Consider the following 22,316-nt stretch of genomic DNA (forward strand, 5'->3'; position numbering starts at 1 on the left):
GTGCAAAAAACAATGGGGGTCATTGCGAGTTGTTCGCTCGGTAAATTTTTTCGCATCGCAGCGATTTTCCGCTTAGTGCGCATGCGCAATGTCCGCACTGCGACTGCGCCAAGTAAATTTGCTATGCAGTTAGGTATTTTACTCACGGTTTTTTCTTCGTTCTGGTGATCGTAATGTGATTGACAGGAAGTGGGTGTTTCTGGGCGGAAACAGGCCGTTTTATGGGTGTGTGCGGAAAAACGCTACCGTTTCTGGGAAAAACGCAGGAGTGGCTGAAGAAACGGAGGAGTGTCTGGGCGAACGCTGGGTGTGTTTGTGACGTCAAACCAGGAACGACAAGCACTGAACTGATCGCAGATGCCGAGTAAGTCTGGAGCTACTCAGAAACTGCTAAGAGGTGTGTGGTCGCAATTTTGAGAATCTTTCGTTCGCAATTTTAAGAAGCTAAGATTCACTCCCAGTAGGCGGCGGCTTAGCGTGTGTAAAGCTGCGAAAAGCAGCTTGCGAGCGAACAACTCGGAATGACCCCCAATATTCTTTTATTTTACACTTGGCTATCAGCCCCCCATCCGCAGCCCATGGATGGGGGGGACAGCCTCGGGCTTCACCCCTGGCCCTTGGGTGGCTGGAGGGGGGGGGACCCCTTGATTTAAGAGGTCCCCACTCCTCCAGGGTACCCCGGCCCGGGGTGACTAGTTAGTGATTTAATTCCAGGGCCGCAGGGACCTATATAAAAGTGTCCCCCGGCTGTGGCATTATCTCTCTGACTAGTGGACAGGGCCGTCTTTTCGTATGGGCTCAATGGGCTCTTGCCCAAGGGCCCCAGGAGTATAAGGGCCCTAGGCTGATAGCTGAGGGTCCCCTCTTTCCAGGGGTACCAGATTTTTGAAAATCGGCCCTGGGGAACTGGAGATATCTGACTTGAAAGCAGTGGTCCCCATCCAAGCCTGTTAATTGCTCTTCCCAGCCAGATATCTCCGGTTCTGTCTGACTTAGATTTTTTATGAGGGTATACTCCAAATGCTGTGACTCTCCCCTTTAGGTGGACACTGGCAGCTTATCTCTAATATGCCCGGAACCAGAGATATCAGACTTCCAGCAGCTTGTCCCTGCTCCAGCTCCACACGCCTAATATGCAGTTTTAGATTTTCGTTGGTGGATTGCTCTGGCACCTGAACTCTGACCCCCAAGTCCCCAGTACCTCCTGAAAGGTGGGACTCTCTAGTTTTTTTATCCCATTCAAATCTAAGAAATATATTTTCAGGATCTTGAGATATCTGCAGTCAAGCAAGCTGCCCTCCCACCATAAAATGATAAATATTATGCCCACTCCCCTATCCACTCCTCCCCTGCATATTAAACAACCCCTATCACCCTGGAAGTCATGTACCAGGGCCCCTTCATTCAGCCCAATGCCCCCTTCTACAGATTAGTGTTCTACCTCCCGCCCCATCTCCCACCATCTGTGCAGTAAAGGAATAATTAGCAGAAATTACTGCTCCAGCTCCTACATGCTGAGCGGAAGATAGAACATCCCCTACTGCCCGCGGGACATCAAAGCTGCCACTGGAGGATGGGTAGGGGGCCCAGGGCATTGCTGTGCCCAGGGGCCTACACTGCTGTTAAGACGGCCCTGCTAGTGGAGCCCGGTGCTGGTTCAAAAAATACGGGGGACCCCTACGCTTTTTGTCCCCCGTATTTTTTGCACCAGGACCAGGTGCAGAGCCCGATGCTGGTTGATCAAATATGGGGGAACCCCTGTCAATTTTTCCCCCATATTTTTTCAACCAGGACCGGCTCAAAGAGCCCGAGGCTGGTTATGCTTAGGAGGGGGGACCCCACGCAATTTTTTTCAGATTTTTAAACACTTTAAAAACCTTTTTAAGGTACACAATGAAGCCCTGCACGGATCTCACAGATCCGGCCGGGATTCCTTGTGTTTTGTCAGGCAGTGTTTTACTCATCACTCCCATAAAACACTGCCTGATATTACGAATCACATCGACATCGGAAAATATAAATTGTGAAAAGTCGGCAGCTTAGTGAATGATCGTATCAGGATTCAAAAAGTTGCAGTAAAATGCACCCGATACCATTCGAGTTCAAACACCCTTTAAAACGGCCAAAACACGAATCTTTGTAAATATACCCCACTGTTGGGTGCTGGTCTGCACTGTGGCTAGGGAGGTGCTTAAAATACAATTTTTTCAGTATTTTTTTCTAAGGGTGCATGGCCACACCTCCTGTGATTAGACCACGCCCCTGAAAGTACCTGGGCCCAGCCAGGCTCTCTACTGCCCTGCTTCGGCCACATCCTCCTATTCACAGCCTCATCTGAGCCTGATTGTGAGAGGGAGGAAGAGACTGGGGATCAATAGCTTTCTCCGGGTCTGCACAGTCACACACCTGCCTAGGTTATGGGCGCAGCACAAGCTTTTGACAACTCTGCAGGGTGCGTAGCCATGAAGAGGGGGTTACACGGACATACTGGCACCCCAGGGAACCACGGCACACAGTTTGGGAAACTCTGCCCTATATCTTCTCCCAGGACAAGCTCCATAGTCAGTGTGTGTGTGTGTGTGTTTGCAATGCATGCTACCTACCACAGCCGAGACTCCTCCTCATAGTTGCCTACCCTCCCTCATTCCTGAAATAGCAGCAATCTCCCTGATTCCACCTTATCCCAATTATGCAGCTATTACATTCTTAGGGGAAAAATAAATCAGAGATACATACATTCAAATGGGATCACTAATGCCATTTCCCTGTATTGGTTATAAGGCACAATGGCCCTCATTCCGAGTTGTTCGCTCGCTAGCTGCTTTTAGCAGCATTGCACACGCTAGGCCGCCGCCCTCTGGGAGTGTATCTTAGCTTAGCAGAATTGCGAACGAAAGGTTAGCAGAATTGCTACTAAATAATTCTTTGCAGTTTCTGAGTAGCTCCAGACCTACTCAATGATTGCGATCAACTCAGTTCATTTAGTTCCTGGTTTGACGTCACAAACACGCCCTACGTTCGGCCAGCCACTCCCCCGTCTCCCCAGCCACTCCCGTGTTTTTTCCTGAAACGCCTGCGTTTTTTGGCAAACGCTGTGAAAATGCTGAGTTGTCAATCACACACCGATCAGCAGTGCGACTAAAAAGCGCAGCTGAAGCCACAGCAAAACTGCTAAGTTTTTAGTAAAATAACTAAGTGCATGCGCTCTGCGTACCATGCGCATGCGCAGTTAGCAACAAATCGCAGCACAGCAAAAATCGTCAACGAGCGAACAACTCGGAATGACCCCCAGTGATCCCTATGGCCACTTACAGTATATGGAACCTCTTGTAAAACACAATGAGGGTCATTCCAAGTTGATTGCTCGCTAGCAGTTTTTAGCAGCCGTGCAAACGCTAAGCCGCCTCCCACTGGGAGTGTATTTTAGCTTAGCAGTAGTGCGAACGATTGTAACGCAGAGCGGCTACAATAACATTTTGTGCAGTTTCAGAGTAGCTTCAAACCTACTCAGCGCTTGCGATCACTTTAGTCCATTCAGTTCCGGATTTGACGTCACAAACACGCCCTGCGTTCGCCCAGCCATGCCTGCGTTTTTCCTGGCACGTTTGCATTTTTTCGAACACTCCCTGAAAATGGTTAAGTTGACACCCAGAAACGCCAACTTCAAGTCAATCACTCTGCGGCAGCCAGTGCGACTGAAAAGCATCGCTAGACCCTGTGTGAAACTACATAGTTCGTTGTAATAGTACGTCGCGCGTGCGCATTGTGCCACGTATGCATGCGCAGAAGTGCTGTTTTTTAGCCTCATCGCTGCACAGCGAACGAATGCAGCTAGCGATCAACTCGGAATGACCACCAATACACGAGCAAATCCTGCAAAATATCTGCGTCTTTTCATTAACAAGTAGATCTTACTAAGTTTGGGGCTCATTTACATTTGGATGTCAGTCATTTTCATGACACGCCTCTGAGATGTAGCAGTACACGCCCGCGCTGATAGGTGTTACTTTCACATCTCCCTGAAATGCTTTTTCAGAAGTAGGAAAGTATGCTCCTACTCCTTGCTGCTGCTGCATATTAGCCATAAAGGCTTATGACAACCATAACTAAAAGCTGACACAAATACCCTCATTATGCACTCACAGAGGACCAGATAAGGATCAGCAAACATCATCTCTGGAATTGCCGAAGCACTTCAGCTGCTGTATAATGGCTATGACAGGTTGTGTAAACAGGTCAATTTAAATTAACCTACACAGCCAATGGTCAATTGACAATCAAAACATCATGTCAAAACTATGTCACACACCAACGTAAAAGCCTTACACTCATGTGTCGGCTATTCCCACATCCCGTAATTCACACAAAACCGGCGTAACGGAGGAACACTTACCTGGAGGTCATGATGTGGTATTGATGTGCCCTCATACACTGTAGAGATGAGCGGATTCGAACCGAACCCGCTCATCTCTAATACACTGTTGCTCACATTGCGCAAATTAGCCCCCCCCTGGAGCGCAGGGGTCACAGGTGACTCGACTGTCCCAAGCGGCTCCACGCTCAAGATCCTATATACACAAATAAAACTAGTGGGAGCGATGAAACTGTATTGCTGGTGTACGCAGACCAGTGTGATGTGCGACATTGGTACATCTGTGTGTGACTGAGTCTGAGGGGTATATTCAATAAGAATCGGATCCATTCCGACATGTATTTGTCGGAATGGATCCGACAACCCCTATTCAATTTCAAAGAGTGGCCAAATCCGACTGTTGGATTTGGCTGCTGATGCTCACCTCGCCGCTCCCCTTACCCTGGCGCTGCTCCTCACCCCAGCAACGCTTCCCTCACCCCGGCGCTGCTCCCCTCTTCCCAGCGCTGCTCCTCACCCTGGTGCCACTCCCCTCACCCCGGCACCGCTCCCCTCACCCCGGTGCTGCTCACATGATCACATCACCCCAGTGCAGCTCTTCACCCCGGCACCGCTCCCCTCACGCCGGTGCTGCTCCCCTAACCCCAGCGCAGCTCTTCACCCCCCGGCGCCGCTCCCCTCACCCCGACGCCGCTCCCTTCACCCCGGTGCTGCTCCCCTCACCCCAGCGCAGCTCTTCACCCCAGCGCCGCTCCCCTCACCCTGACGCCGCTCCCCTCACCCCGGTGCTGCTCCTCACACCGACGCCGCTCCCTTCACCCCGGCGCTGCTCCTCACCCTGGCGCTGCTCCCCTCAGGGTGGATGAAGGAGGCGGCAGCAATGTCAATCCGACTTTTTACAAAGTCAGATTGACATTGTCGGAAATGGGACCAAAACCTGTCGGAATTGGTCACCTTTCCGACAGAAGCACGCGGATCGGCGTCTATTCCGCCGATACATGTGCATTCCGACAGCTTTCCGACAAGTCGGATTTACCCGACTTGTCGGAAAAAAATGGGGCCGCATTGAATAGGTCAGAACCCATTCCAACCTGAACCTGACGGAAACTGCCATCTTTCAGACAAGACGGCAGTTTCCGACAGGTATTGAATACATCCCTGAATCTTTAATTTTAGGCCTAAAATTGGCCAGGATTCAATCCCGTGATTGGAGCTTCCAATCCCGGGGATTTCGGGATTAGAAAGCTCATTTTTTTTCAGTGTCGGACAGAGGTGAGCGTCCTTAGGAGGCTCAGAGGCTGCCCAGCTCCCTCCTTCCAGCTCCCCCTGCGCAACATGATGTGAAGTCAGAGGTCACGCTGTGCAGCCAACCGCCCGTCACCCGCTGCCGCTCCCGGAGGAAGTGACCTGCCTGTGCGGTATGATGAGTTGTATTACATTTTTTTTATTGTATATTTATTTATTTTTTACATTTCTTTTTTTCCCTTATATTCATACATTTAGTTGTGTTGTTTGTCTGCACCGGGGAGAAGGAGCAATCACTATTTACTGGATGTGAAAGCTGTAACTGTTACACTGTTAGGGCCTAATTCAGACCCGATCGCAGCCTGAAGCCCTTTGTGTACTGCGCTCGCCCAGCCGCCGCACTGCGCGTGCACACACAGTGAGATGTGAAAGCATCTCACTACTGCGATCGTCTCTGCCTTATTGACAGGCAGAAGCGGTCGCGGGGCGGGAGGGGGTGTGCCGGCGGAGTTTCAACGCTGTTTGGGGAGGTGCGGTCCGGACAACGCAATCGTGTCCGGACCGTTGCTGGGGTGGGCCGCAGCTGCTGCGTGACGTCACACGCAGCCGCTGCAACACAAAACATGGCGGGTAGCTGTCTGCCCCCGCAGCTAGGCTGCGTAGGCAGGGAGCTACTCCACCGGTGCAAAAGCATTGCCACCGAGCGATGCTTTCTCACCTCTGCGGTAAGGAAGGGGAGCAGGGTTTGACATGCTGGGCGGACACGCCCTGTGCTGGGCGTCCCCCCACATGTCAGAGATTTTGATCGTAGATTTGCTAATTTTAGCACAGCTACGATCAGCTCTGAAGCGGGCCCTTCCTCCTGGTTCCCTCATATACTCTCTGTAGCTGAATTACTTATAATATTTTTTAAATATTTGTTCTGCATATTTATATTGGTTCCCTAAACCTTGTACCGGCCCCAGCAGAAAGCTACTGGGAGGACTGGGTTATTTTTGGATATCCCACATCAGACGTTCGCTGTGTGGCAGATGAAATGAAACGATAACATGATTATCAGTGAGGTAAACGTACACCAGAAATAGCTCAATCCTCCTCTTTTGTTGCTTTAACTTTAAGACCTTTTTTTTAATAATTTATTTTATTTGACACAATGTTGGCTTTATAGTTGTATCAAATGTTCTAATAATAATTCTTTATTTATATGGGGGCTTCCTCACAATAGGACTCAAAGCACTTCCCATATGTCTCGGCAATGAGGCAGCCATCTTGGGTGTGATGAGTTACTATTTATATCCCTTTCAGATTTACACAGCGGGTTCGCACCCAGGAATTTTTACACGGGTGCTTCCCAGGTGCTTCCCGGCTTGAGACCCCTTTCAGACTTGCGGCCTGACCTGGCATATTGCCAGGCTGGTGACGTCACCACCGATGGTACAGGAGGCGGAGCTTAGAGATGATCAACTCCAAGTGCCGCCTCCTATGTAGAGAACGGGTGCCGGGTCGCCTTGACCCGGCTTAACCGTTCACACTGCATGCATCCCGGGTCAATTCCAGCTTCAAACCAGGTCGCGACCTGGGATAAAATGCTGGGACGCTCGATGGGATATTGTTTTAGGGTCCTTTTAGACTAAGCAAAATCCCGTGTTGATGCGTGTTCACTTCATGTGCAATAACTTGGGAAGTTCTTGCTAGTCTGAAAGTCCCTCACATCAGTCCCTGTGCCATTGGAGCTTACAGTCTATTTACTAAGCCTTGAAGAGAGATAAAGTGGAAAGAGGTAAAGTACCAGCCAATCAGCTCCTAACTGCCATGTGACAGACTGTTTGAAAAATGACAATTAGGAGCTGATTGGCTGGTACTTTATCTCTCTCCACTTTTAGTTTAGTAAATAGACCCCTCAATTCCGCTACACACTCATATACACTAGGAAGCATTATTGTCAGCAGCCAATTAACCTACTGGTGTGTTTTTGTTGTCTGGGAGGAAACCAGAGGTACCTGAAAGGAACCTACGCAAACATGGTGAGTACGTACAAACTAAACACAGATATAGACTTGGTGGAAATTGTACCCAAGACCCCAGCACTGCAAGAAGGCAATTCTAACCACCTTGCTATATTCCTACCCCCATGATTTTTTTATTATATTTTTATAATATTTCTGTCACTTTGTATTTTTTTTGTTTATTTACCCCACTTTGGAAATATCCCCATTGCATACCTCCCAACTGTCCCGAAAACAGTGAGACAGTCCCGCTAATTGGACACTGTCCCGCTGTTCCACCCGCGGGCTGTAAAGTAGCCGGTGATCACTGAATAGATGCCGTGCGCATATGTATAAATCTCCCCCATATACTGTATCACTCTTGCTGGTTTGTGCCATATAGATAGTAACTTCGAAAGACATCTAGGGGTAAATGTAGTAAATGGTGCATTTTCTGGGTGACTGTTGTAGGCCCCGTCCTTCGCTCCAGTTTGACGCACCAAACCACTGACATTACTATTCAGCTGTTGTGATGGGGATTTGTAAATGGTCATCTATGTCCTTCTGTTTTACAGCGGTTTTGTGGTGGTGGTGGGGGGGGGGGGATTTTTGATCAAGTCACCAGCGTTTTCATCAAAATCCCTAGAAAAGAAAATACCTCAAAACCGCAGTAAAGCAGCCATATCTAGCTGGCCAATCAGAAGGTGCGGCATCACAATACACTTATATAGAGGGCAATTATTACATACTAAAAATAACAAAATAAGGAGGCCGATAAAATTTGATAATTGTCTTATGGAGAAATACTAGTTTACTGATATATTTTGGGAAAGGGGGGTCTATATGTGTGTATATATTGTACACTTGAAGGTGAAGCTCCTTCACTCTGGCATTGGCACCCCTCCAATCTACCCTCAGGTGTTTTAATTAGCAATGGTTCCTACATTTCAGATCACACATTAATAAGGGCTCTAGGTAAGACTTAGATAAATGTATATAAAGTGATAGTATTAGAGATGTTAGGGGCCCATGTGATGAAATCACCTGGATGCGATGGATGGGCCCACATATTTGTGCAAATGTGTACTAAGAACTTCACTTATACTCCATGTTGATTGTGAGGGTTTATCTAAATGATTTTTACGATCAGTGTTAGTAGTGTGCGTCAGCTTTACTCTTCCTCCAATATAATGTATTTTGGGGAAAATAATCTCCTATATAATAGCCCTATTCTGTGACCTTGTGATTCATTTGCTAACGCTGGGCGGAGTCACAACACTGGGCGGAGTTAGTCAAATGAGTCACAGAGATCTGGACAAATCTACAGGAGACTAGGAGCAGAAGCAGATAGCATGGGCATTGGGCATGTCACAGGCAGGGGTGCAGACCCCCCAGCTTTCTGCAGGAGCTTTATCCAGGCAGAAGGAGGGAAACACACTCGGCGAAAAGGGGGCGTGGCTTCACGGGAGGGCCCCGTTTTTGTCAGTAAGGGAGCATGCCCAGCGCTCTGTGAGCTGCTGGCATGCTCCCAGGGGCTGATTATGAGTCCGGGGAGCCCAGGGCACTTGTGACAGGGGAGCCCTATCTCATTGCTGTGCCTGCTGTCGGTTGGGGGCGTGGCCTAATTTTTTTTTTATTTTTTTTTTATGGGATCCAGAGGAGGTGGTCGCTCCCCCCTACACACCCGCACAGGCAGAAGAAAGCAGGGAGACTGCTGCCTCCCTGCAACACCACAGACCTGCCAATACGCAGCAGCGTGTGCTGACTGTAGCACAATGCTGCTGCGGTTACTGGCAGGAAGGGGGGGGGGGCTTCTGAGCTGGGACAGAGCTACTCCAGCCGGGGGGCCCCCTAAAACTGTGGGGCCAACGGTACCTATTCCCACCCCCCCCCCCTTAATCCGGCTCTGCTGCTGGAACCCTCCATTAATCCGTACCCCCTGATGCCCCCTCTCCCTCTATCTCCACTATTCACTGCTGCTCTGCTAAGCAGAACAGCGAGTACAGGAGCTTTTCAACTGCCCCCCCACCGCCGGACAGTGCGACCCGCGGGTGGGACAGCGGGACAGACCCCAAAAAATGGGACTGTCCCGCGAAAATTGGGACATTTGGGAGGTATGGGGGTGTGTGAGGGGGTATGCCGTACAGACAGACGGGCACCGGCTCACTGTGTGCTTGACCCCCCACATCAGCATACTCAGCAGGGTCTCTCTGATGCGGAGGAGCGTCACTTTCTGGCACACTCCACGCTTCTTAGCTGCAGTTTAGTGGGGCACCTGCCGCTGTGCAGGTTCCATACTGCCTCTGTTATCTCCAGCCCCGGCAACCCCACCGCTAGCTGCAGCGCTGCCACTCGCAGTGGAGTGCGCCCAGCTCATTCACACACTTTAGCTGGCGGGTAGCGCTGCAGAAGTCCGAGCTGCTTGCAGGCTCTGACCCACTCCTCCCTCCAGCCGCAGCGTCTCCTGGGAGCTAACCAGTCACTCCCAGTCTCCCCTTACCACAGTGCCCGGAAGCCGTGAGGTCCGCGCCACGTGCATGCTATGACCCCCTCCTCCCTCCAGCCGCAGCATCTCCTGGGGGCTAACCAGTCATTTCCAGTCTCACCTTACCACAGTGCCCGGCAGCTGCGCGAGGTCTGCGGTGTGTGACTGAGGAGGGGGGGAGGGTTGCGGACGGGCAGAGGAAGTAGGACTCCAGCCTGAGAGAGTCAGCCATGCCAAGTCTCCAGCAGCAGCAGATCCCAACAGGTTGGAGTGGAACAGCAGCAGCCAGCAGCAGTGACTCCGGTAACACACATCTGTCTGTCACCACTGTTTTGTCCCTAATACCAATCTCTCCCGTGCCCTGTGTTCTGTCATGTCCCTGTCACCCCTGGCCTTGCCCTGCCACCCTTATCCTGGCCCTTTCACCCTTATCCTGGCCCTGTCACCCTTATCCTGTCCCTATCATTTCTGTCCTGGCCCCGTCACCCCTGTCCTGGCCCCGTCACCCCTGTCCTGGCACCGTCACCCCTGTTCTGACCCTGTCACCCCTGTCCTGGCCCCGTCAACCCTGTACTGACCCTGTCACCCCTGTCCTGGCTCTGTTACTGCATACCCTCCAACTACCTTTTATGGCATGTACAGTACCCGCAGCGCCTCCAGACCTCTCCCCAATGCACCACACCTCCGCACCTTCCCTTCCACCACATGCGGCACTCCACCCCTCCCCCACATGCTGTGCCTCCAGACCCCCTACACCACCCGTGGCTCCCACTCCTCCACCCCTTCACCACCCACAGCACCTCCAGGCCCCTTCCACCATTCACCCCCCTTATATGTCTCCCACCACACCTGCCCCCCTCCACCCGCAGCATCTGCAGACACCCTCCTCCATCAGCGGTCCCCCTCTCACCCACCCCTCCCCCACCAATGGCACCCCCGCACCTACCCCTCCACCACCTGCAGCACCTCCGGACCTCCTTTCCCATCCGCCGCAACACCCGTACCTGCCCCTACCCTACCCATGGTGCCTGCGGTCCCCTACCCCACCCCCGGCACTCCCGTCCCTTCCCATCCAACAGCACCTCCGGAACCCTTCATCCATCCACAACATCCCCACACCTGCCCCTCTCCCACCCGTGGCACCCCTGCCCCTCCCCCACCTTCAGTGCCGCCGGACCCCTCCCCCATCTGCATCCCCCCACTCCTCTGCCCCTCCCCCACGCGCAGCACCTCCCAAACCTTCCCCATCCGGGCCCCACCCCCACTTCTGCCTCCCTCCACCCGCAGCATCTACAGACACCATCCGCAGTCCCCCCCGCACCCGCTACATTCTGTACATCGTGCCCTGCAGGTGCTGTTCACGCCGTCGCAAGGGGCTGCGCCTCCTTCACCATCGCACGCCCTTTCATTGTGCAATATTTAACAACTAACAAAGGAATGCAGGTAATACTCCATATAATACAAATATTAAACCCCAGAAAGGCATGCAAGGGTTAAGGGGGCGTAGCCCCTTGCGACGGTGTGAAGAGCGCCCGTAGGGCGCGATGAAGCACCTAGTTGTTTAATATTTATTAAGAGAGCAACATTATCAACGATATTAAAGGGGCAATAATTAATTGTTAATTGCTGTTTATAAATGTTTTTATGATGGGGGGTCAACATTTCTCATTTTATGTTGATTTAAACTGTTCCCACACCATAAAATAATAAACACACATATATAAAAACATTTGTAAACACCATTTAACAATTAATTAAAAGTGACCTTTTAATAGAATGAAAAAATTATATTGCTCTACATAATAATTGCACTCATTATGGGCCTGATTCAAAATTGGACGCACGCCTGTGTCTTTTGGCGGCTGCCGGTCTGACTTTATGCAAATGCTGCTACAAAGCCCTTCCCTGGTGCAGGTTTACATACATGAGTATAACTGTGTGAGGACAGACACGCCCACTTTTACAGTCACCATCGGTTGCGCCATCGAAACTTTCACCAGCCCTATGCCAGGTGCAGGTATGACACCTGAGTGGGGCCTCCAAAGTGAGTGTCTGCATATGCAAAACATTCAGCAACACAATTCTTACAGGCCTTCACCATGCGTCTGTTCATCCATCTCCCAGTCACTGACCAAGAACTTCCAGCACTTTCCAAACAAACACACGCACACACCCCGCCCCGCTTAGTAAATATACCATGCAGCACAGATAGTGTAATGGTTAGCATTACTGCCTCACAGTTATGAGATCATGGGTTCGATTCCAACCACAGCGCTAACTGTGTGGAGTTTGCACTTTCTTTCTATACTTGGGTTGGGTTTCCTCCTCCAGGTACTCTAGTTTCCTCCCACACTCACAAAAATATACCGGTAGGTTAATTGGCTCCCAGGAAAAATGATTAACCATAGCATGTGTGTATGTACATGGGTAGACCAAGTCGTTCTCATCTCCCATCAAAATTCTATGTTTAACCCCTAATCTTAGTATTAGAAGCAAAGAAGCGTAGGCTTTTATACATTACAGTATATTTTGGTTCTAAACCTAAACCTATGAGCATTCTGTTGGATGTAAATAGTCATCGTCCAGTCAGATATGTGCCGGTCGTCCTGCTTTCGGCGGTGAAGGCCACTGTCGGAGCCTCTGCTTTCCAGCAAGGGCCTTTTCCCAGACACCTCGCTGCCAAAGGGGTTAAGTATTTTCTTTCTATCTCTATGTTTTCAACGACAGAGCAGCAAAGAGAAAGGGTCAATGCCAGTTTACAGGGGAGGAAAAGGCACCCTATGAAAGAAACCTGGTGTCATTGCCAGAGCCTTTGGGAAGGAAGTATTACTGTATAAAGGACAAAGTTGCTTGAAAGTGTAATTAAGGTAAAGAGACAGTTCATTTGCAAAACATGGGATCTTTTTACTAAGTGGAGCCAGTTTTTATCTGCTAAGTAACCTTGACGGCTTTGTCTTCCTATTCTATTTGATGGGCGTCCGGTTACCTCTCAATAATTGGAAAGGAGAAAGCAGGACACAATAGGGAGATAGATGCGAACTCTCACATGCTCCAAGCTCTCAGGTCCTTAAGGTGGGACTAAATCAGAAAGCAACAGCATCCTGTATCTATATAGTGGTCACCTGTAAGTCAGACTGCAACTTAGAGTTATGTATTATTATTTATTTTTATTAAGTTTACAGTAGTTAACATTCTTTCCTTGCATGTATTACCACCCTATGTCATGCCATGGCTGAAGTCACATCCCACATATTCTTTGTGGGATTTGATACCAGTAAACAAGATCAAATTGCAGTCAGTTAAGCTGCTGGCCCACTCTGCATAATAATAATAATAATAATAATAATAATGATTATTATTATTATTATTATTATTATTATATTATTTATATACAGATTGAGTCTCCCATATCTGAAATGCATGGGGCCAGAAGTATTTTGGATTTTTCTGTATTTTATATATGTTTAATGACAGATCCTGTGGATGGGACACCAGTTTAAACACAAAATGCATTTATGTTTCTCATATATACATTATACACATAGCCTGGAGGTAATCTCAGACAATATTTTTAATAATATTGTGCGTAAAACAATGTTTGTGTACATAGAATCTCAGAAAGCAAAGATGTTACTATAGGTTCCTAAAACAAGCGCTAAACAATTTTTGGATTTCTGAATTTTTTGGATCTTGGATTATTGGATGTGGGAGACTCAACTGTATTTATATGGAGCCGTAAAATGATAATGTTATTATTATTATTTTAATATTGTATTGTATTCCATTATGCAGTGATTTACCAAGTACTGTATATTTAAAACATATTTCAGAATTAATTTCAGACCCTGCCACACTGAAACTCACATTCTAAATTCGCTACCACAAACATGCATTCCAAGGTCCATTTTGTATGCATGAATACAAATCTGTTGCTGAAAACGAATTAACCTCCGTTTTTAAGTACTGAGTTATTTCTTGTTTTATGATTTTAGGATCAGAAATGTTTGTTTTATTTATTTATACATTTTTGCTAAGTGCTATTTAAATGAAATGAATTTGTTTTTAACTGTATCAATATAATAGTTGCTTTAAAAAATATATTTATTTTCTTTGTGGTGACAAATAGCTCTCTAAAATAATTAATATTTTTGTTTTTTCAGTTTACATTAAATACAATTCAGAAAATACTCTTTCACTGTACCCTTATTTTCTCACATTTCGTACACCACAAGAAATAATTGCTAAAATATTTTCTGTAATGCGTGTCTCCTATTGCTCTATGTGATTTAGTTATCTTTTGCAGGTTATATTAATGTATTTGTTTTTATAGTATAATATTTGCTACTGTACTGTATGTTTATTTTGGGTGTTTTTTTAAACTTTATTTTAGTAGGCAAGAACAGATTTCCTTGGACCCTGCAAATATATTTTAATCATTTATAATTTTTTGTTTATTCTTCTAAATGGAACGGACATAATACTATAGTTCATTTTAAGGGAAAGTATCAGTATTTTTTATACTTTTTAAAATTTTATTTATACTGACACCCAATCTGGGTTCTGAGAGTCAGTAATTGTAATTTCTGTAAAGGGAACTGTGCACCTCCGGCATACTGTATGCGTGCACCAATTTATTCCAACAAAGTTATTCCAGTATTTAACAATATATAAATAGCTGCCATTATTGCAAATCCATAATTACTCATTATCCCCTTATTACCTAGTGTGGTGATTTCAAGTACAGTAGTCAGTTAATGATTATCAGTTTAGCTCTGTATTATAGTAATGTTATTTATTATTAGCAAAATAAATTAAATATAATCTGCAAAATCTAATACAGATTTGTGCATAATGCATCTATGGATTAATTGGAATAATAAAGTACATGTCAAAATGCAAGCAATGCTACTGAAGATACTGTATGTCTATAAGTATCTTAAAAAATTATAATTATTTCTTAATTAATAATAATTAAGTATCTTAAAAATGAGAGGTATTTCAAAATGATAATCAACCAATAACATATAATTTAATGAACATAATAAAATGAAACTACAGTATACTGTTATCAGAACTTCGTATTTTGTTTTAGCCTTTTTTTTCTACAGCGCTGCCTTAAAACAACTTCGTAGATTTACTAAAATATTTAATGTGGTACTTAAATGAAAGAAAGCAGGCAGAATAATACAATGCGAAAAATTATATAAAATGAAGATTGTAAATAATTCAATGTATTACTATGATACTACAGTATGTCATTCTCTTTGTTCGTGAACATTTAGTTGGTATTTACAAAATGACTCTTTTTTAACCAATAATAATTCTATCAAATAGACATGTTCAATTCCCTTAAAATTGAATAACACCAAATTGCTATTGTGCTGTTATGATGTGTTCGGTATGTAGATGTTGGTAACCAGAAAAAACCCACAAGGAAAAAAGCCCACAGGGAAATTGCATTATGACAGTGGTTTTTTTTCCATGTGCAATTTTCCTGTGGGCTTCTTTCATGTGCGTTCTTTCCTGGTTCCCGTTTGTGATATATGATGAACCTTTTGTTTATGACTTTCATGCCTTCTAGATTAGGCAACTATTTGTGCTCTGGCTGTACATGGGGTATATTTACTAAACGGACGCTCTTCCAAGCCAGCGACTGTCGTGGTTCTGCCAGCAAGATTTAAAATGGCCGCAGTTTGGTTTTTTTAATCATACTAGGGGCTGAATATGTGAATTTTAAATTTATAAATATAGAAATATGTGATACAGAGACTTGGCTGTCAGCACTGCACCACTGGAGGGTCTACCACGTGTTCTAAATTGGTTAGACATTATACCCATTTGAATTGCCTTCACTCCTGAGTCTCTGAGTGTCAGGTTCAAGCTGCTGACCGACGAGGTTCCTTATACTTGCGAACCAGTTAGATTCTATACACATATGAATCTTCCCCATATTCGAATATCTGAATGTCAGACTCAAGCTGATGATATATGAGGTATGGTCCTCGCTGTATCAATCAAGTCCCATTGAAATATTGAAATGTTGTTCATACATCTTTGAATGACCTTTTATGTGCTGACAATATGTTCTGAAATGAAGAGATTTTACCCCTGATGAAGTCTTGGAACAAGACGAAACGCGTTGGGTTATTTATCTATCTATTATCTGATGTTACCTCCGAATCTACAATAAGGAGAAGGAGGAAATCGTAGTGATATATCTACGCTTTTTCCTCATCACTACAAACTGATTGTTCAAATTGTGCGACAAATGTAAATGTATCAACTCTGTATACTTATGAACATTTGTGTCGGGTTTATATGTTGTTTTAATAAATTTTTATGTTAGTATTTGTTATCTGACGTAATTTATCCGGAGAGTACTGTAAGGGTCCGTTTTTTGGTAGGGCGTTGATATAACTCCCTTGGCGCCATCTCCTCTATTTCGTTTCATAGAAATATGTGCATTTCACAGCAAAGGTCGTCAAATCCAAAAGCTGAGCGCTACAAAAAATAAGCATCATTAAGTCGATCATGCAACAATAATAAATAGGCTTTTTTTAGCCACAACAGTATTTCAAGACTTCTAAGTATAAAGGTATGAAACCTGATTAAGGGTGTAGGTGACTAGAATTGTTTCTAAATAAACCATACAGTACCTCCCAACTGTCCCGATTTTCGCGTGGCAGTCCCTTTTTTTGTGTCCTGCGGTGAAGGGGGGTGGGGGGGTGGGGAGTTGGGAGGCTCCTGTCACGCGAATAGACGCTGTGCGCATGTGCACAACGTCTATTCATGGGAGACAGACCGCTGGGCATGCCCATTCAGTGATGCAAATGAGGCCTACGATCGCTGCATCCCAGCAAAGCCACGCCCATTTTTCACAGGTCAGTGACAGAGTCCCGCATTATAGGCTTCCGATGTTGGGAGGTATGAAACCTATATTTAAAGCAAACAACTCAGAGTACTGTTGCTATTTCTCTCTCTATAGTATTGTATATATATTTGTATTTATATAGATCAATAGATACTGTAGATATAGATTCATACATATGCGTGCGTGTGTGGCGTGGTTGGTGAAATGATTAGCATTACTGCCTCACAGCACTAAGGTCACGAGTTCTATTCCCACCACAGCCTAATTGTGTAGAGTTTGTATATTCTCCCCATGATTTACTCCGATTTCCCAACACATTCTAAAAAATATACTGGTAGGTTAATTGGCATCTGACAAAAAAAAATATATATTTATATAACCCTGGGAGTGTATTTATTAAAGATCAATTTTCATTGAATTCAAATTGATGAAAATCGATCTAAATCGATGTTGAGGGCTGAAATACACAAATTAATATATATATATATATATACAGGTTGAGTATCCCACATCCAAATATTCCGAAATACGGAATATTCCGAAATACGGACTTTTTTGAGTGAGAGTGAGATAGTGAAACCTTTGTTTTTTGATGACTCAATGTACACAAACTTTGTTTAATACACAAAGTTATTAAAAATATTGTGTTAAATGACCTTCAGGCTGTGTTTATAAGGTGTATATGAAACATAAATGAATTGTGTGAATGTAGACACACTTTGTTTAATGTACAAAGTTATAAAAAGTTTTGCTAAAATGACCTTCAGGCTGTGTGTATAAGGTGTATATGAAACATAATGCATTCTGTGCTTAGATTTAGGTCCCATCACCATGATATCTCATTATGGTATGCAATTATTCCAAAATACGGAAAAATCCGATATCCAAAATACCTCTGGTCCCAAGCATTTTGGATAAGGGAGAATCAACCTGTATATATAAAAAGAAATCTGTTAATCATGCTTGCCTACCTAATGTCACCTCTCTGGGAGAAGCCCAGAGAGGAGAATCAGCAAGTTACGTCAGGGGCATGGGGGCTGAACTGTGATGTCATAGTGTCAAAGTCAGAAAAATATCTCTATGCACACTACCATATTTGCACCTCACACAGGTCCGTGCTGCGCATGCGTACGCTCTCCCGTACGTGCGCATACTCACAGTCGCGGGCACCCGCAGGCGCATGGTATGCGTATTTACGGTAGAGTTTATGTGGTTGTAGCGTGCGACTCAATCATTACATATTTTCACTAATAATGTATTTTGTAGATCATGGTCCCTTTGATAGATTCTGAAAGTTTGGTTAATATAGAATGTTTATGAACAGAGGAATCCCTCTTTGTTTGATACGAAGGGTCAGATAGGAGTAATACAGTGGTGTTTAGTATCCATCGGAAGAATATTTAATTAGAAATATTCCGGTGTTGGTTTGAAGCAGATCAATCGCTCGTGCGAATAGTTATGGACATAAGAAGTTTATGAACATTTACTTTATTTGCACTTTATTACCCATGCGGCGGGAAACCCAGTTTCCCTCCCACCTGAGCAGTTGGAAATAGTCACAGCCCACCTGTATGAATCAACCTATGACCTTTTGTTATAATGCGAAGCCGAATTCCTGTGTCCAATGAACAATGAGATTGTAGGGACCATTGAATTGTATTGTGTGTGGGGCATTAATAGCAGGCCGACCATATCCAACTTCACTCTCTTCAACGGTTCTCATTGCTGATAATCGGGAGCTGGATATCGAGGCGCATGCGATCGTTCCCCTTGTGCGTAAGTTCTCTCCGTAATCATATTGTCTTACTGTGAGCCATTTCTCTCTCTCCCTCTCTTCTCGTTCTCTCGTATTTTTCCTTGATTAGACTTGAATAGTATTGTATTGTATTTCCTGCATAGTTATCTGGTTAGTTGGTTTATGTTATATTGTAGTGTATGCTTTGTACTGTGATTCTTTTTGCAAGTATGATAGTCATAATACATAATAGGTTTCGGACCCTAAGCCCAGGTATCTGTGTATTCTTTATAGTGTTAAGTATTCTCTGAGCGTCGGTGACGCTCAAACAGCTTTGTAGTTAATCAGGTTACACAAGGTTGCACTTACACTTTGTCTCTACATTAAGGTTTACTGTGTATTTCATTGTTAAGGGTATAGATATAAAGGTTTAACATTGTGAGCGTCTGCATCGCTGGTGATCTCCTCGTGGTCCCGAGCGTCGCTACGCTATAGCGAATCATTACGCTGGTCAACAGCTAATAGCGTGCCTGCCTGTGATCATTTGGCCGTGAGTGAACGTGACGCCTGTGCGTCTCGATCACGGCTAAGCGATCGATACGCAACTAGCGTACCCTTACGGTACTTCTTACGTAGATAGCGTACAGTGTTCTTAGACCTCATAAAGGGATATATATACGATAAATATTTAGCTTTATCAATTGGCGGCTCGTCCTGTCCTTCACATATCTGCACTAGGTAGATCAGCAGACATTATCCCTCAGCAAAGGGCGGGAGGTTGTCTCGTAGTGCTGACGGGATAAGCGTCTGCTTCGCTTAGATAAAAGAGTGCTGAAGGAATCCGGGAACCGGAGGTAAGAACAAAACGCTAGTGTCTTTTAAAACTGTATTTTTCTGTCTTGCGTACACACGCACGCACACATATATATCTGCATTTTTTTATTTTTTTTTCATTTTCGTATATCACTCTCCTGTCTGCCAGTTTTATAGTCGATAGAAGTGCTAAAAAAAGATTTGCCGTTATTTCATAGTTTAAGAGTAAAGGTAATATAGTTAAAAGATAGACAAACACACAGTTTTGCCTGGGAGATAAGGCGAAGTCAGTGTGTTGTGTGGTAGATGACCAGGGATCATCTACATTGATAAAAATATAAATTGTGTTACGGTGGATCTTTGCTTTGCGTACACGTGTCCCTAACAAAAGACTTGTGTACGCAATCCAAAGGCAGACGCACGCAGCGTACATTACGCAACGGAGCGTCCGGTTACGCCCACGTAGCTCAAGTCACGATAAGTTGATTTTTAACGCAACGCGGTAAGTAACGCAAAGCGGTAAATAGCGCCACAGGCGATAAATAACGCAAGTCTATTTTTGGAAATCCAAAATTTAAATTAACAGATCCTGCTCCTAATTGGTAACACAGCTGGGCTAAAGAAAAATTTCTGCGCAGAAATAGAAATAGAAGCAAAAGTGTACATGTGATGAATGAGTGTTTTTGTATTACATAAGTTTATATAACTTAAAGGTTGAACCACAAGAAAAGTCGAGTACTCGTGAGGTACACGCGTGTAAGTGACGTGCACGGTGGCTAGGGAGGCATCCTTGGTTAAACATAATATTTGAGCATTAGAGTATAGCGGACCAGTATAGAACAAGACCAGGAGGTCAGACCAGGAGGTCGTACAGAACAAGACCAGGAGGTCATAGTAGACCAGCAGGTCCAGGTACAGTAAACAGGGAAGTCCGCTATACAGTTCAGAGGCACAACACCAAGAGAAGGGTTGGTGCAAGACCCATATAGGCCGTACAAGCTCTGGCTGAAGGAATTCGCAGTCGTAAGTTTCGATTCCATTGGTCTTTCTGTACACAAGCTTAGTTGTTTGTGTACTGAACGGCTGGACCGCACGTAATTGTGTACAGTAGTTAGTAATCTGACCTAGTACCATTAGAGTAAAGGGGTCACAAACGCTATTTGTACATTCTGACGTGATTTGTGTAATTTTTTATTTTTACGAAGGGAAGTTCGCTGGTCACTCAGGAACTATCTAACAACCCCACCTTTACTGGAAAGAGTAAGTGTTCTGCGGATAACCCTCGCATGTTCCAGTAAACAGAAGGTTTTTATAGGTGCCCTGTGTCGAGTACGCCAGCACCATATCGGTGTGATCAGGTCGTATTGGTCGGCGTGGGCGAGTGAGTGGGGTACTCGGTAAACCGCCACCGTCGGCCTATTGTGAACAATCTGGTTTTCTGTAAGGGTTCGCTGAAGACCTTGATATAGAGATCAGAGGTAGAGCAAGCAACGCCTGCAGAGTTATGGGGGCCAGTTGTTCAGGTAGGGGGCGATCAACCTCGGTTCGGGTTGATTCAGTGGTCCGACCAATTGGGTCGGCCAGGTATATCATGTGTGAGAAATATGGAAGTCACACAGAGGTTTTATGTGATGAATGGGAGAGAATGACGGTACAAGACCGGGAGAAATTCCCAAGAATAGGTAGCTTCAGCCCAGAGGTGTTACAAAATTTAAGGAGGAGGATATGTCTCATAAAATCAACAAAGAGACAAATCAAACATTATGATTATTTGCAGTTATGGCAACAGGAAAGTGAATTACAAAGAGATTTAATTGACTTTTCTGACTCTTATCTTGAGAGGAGAGACATGGCAACAGGGAGGATTGTGGTTGCGGAGAGAAGCACAAGGTTGAACAATAAAAACGCTCTTAGCAACTGTAGTATAGATTATAAGAATAAGTGTAATAAATGTAACAATGATTATTGTAATGTTGTTGAATGTACAACTATTAACCTATGCAAGTTGCACCCCATGTCAAACTTCCCTCAGGAATACAAACAAGAAAGTGAGCCCAGAACAATGTCGGCACCTCTTCCAGAAGCCATCCTACAAGACATCCAGGTGGACACGATCAAATCGGTAAAGGCAATAATCAAGGATCATATAGTAAGGATTTTGAGCCACACCCATGATAAGTAGTCAAGAAAGGTGATCATTAGGACTGGAGGTAAGCCTGAGGTAACGGTTAATAAATTGGGAGGTCATTCACTGAAGACACAGGAATGACCAGGTGAAACGTTGTAAATGTATTTGTGAAGAAAAATGTTTTTCTCTCTCTCTCTCTACCCCCATCTTTGACGATTATTGGTAAGAATTCACACATTGCATATCCACTTGGTCCTTGCAGAAGTCTACCAAACCCCAGCATGACATCCGCCACAATGTATTTCTGGCCAGATACAGACAGTGGAGTAATGCAGGTGCTGGTGGGGAGGGACTGCTCAAGGAGACCATTAGACACGTAGATATGACAGCCTGATAATCTGACAATGTTTTCCTAATGCTGAACAATGTTTAAAAAAAAAAAAAATGCTTTGATTCTCTTTTCCTATTGATGGTTAATGTCGAGTTATGTAATATATATATGCATATGAATTGTTCTCTATCTCTTTTGTTTTTTTTTGTTTTCTCTCTCTTCTCACTCATGTTTTCATGGTTTAAAGATGGTATGTCACCCCTCAGTTGGACCAATGGTAATGCCAGATTTTTGCTCCTTACAGAAAAGATCGCTGATTAGGAAGGAATATTGCATCACCAGAATGTTCAT

Source organism: Pseudophryne corroboree, chromosome 1 (assembly GCF_028390025.1).
Source record: "Pseudophryne corroboree isolate aPseCor3 chromosome 1, aPseCor3.hap2, whole genome shotgun sequence".
In the NCBI taxonomy this organism is placed as follows: domain Eukaryota; kingdom Metazoa; phylum Chordata; class Amphibia; order Anura; family Myobatrachidae; genus Pseudophryne; species Pseudophryne corroboree.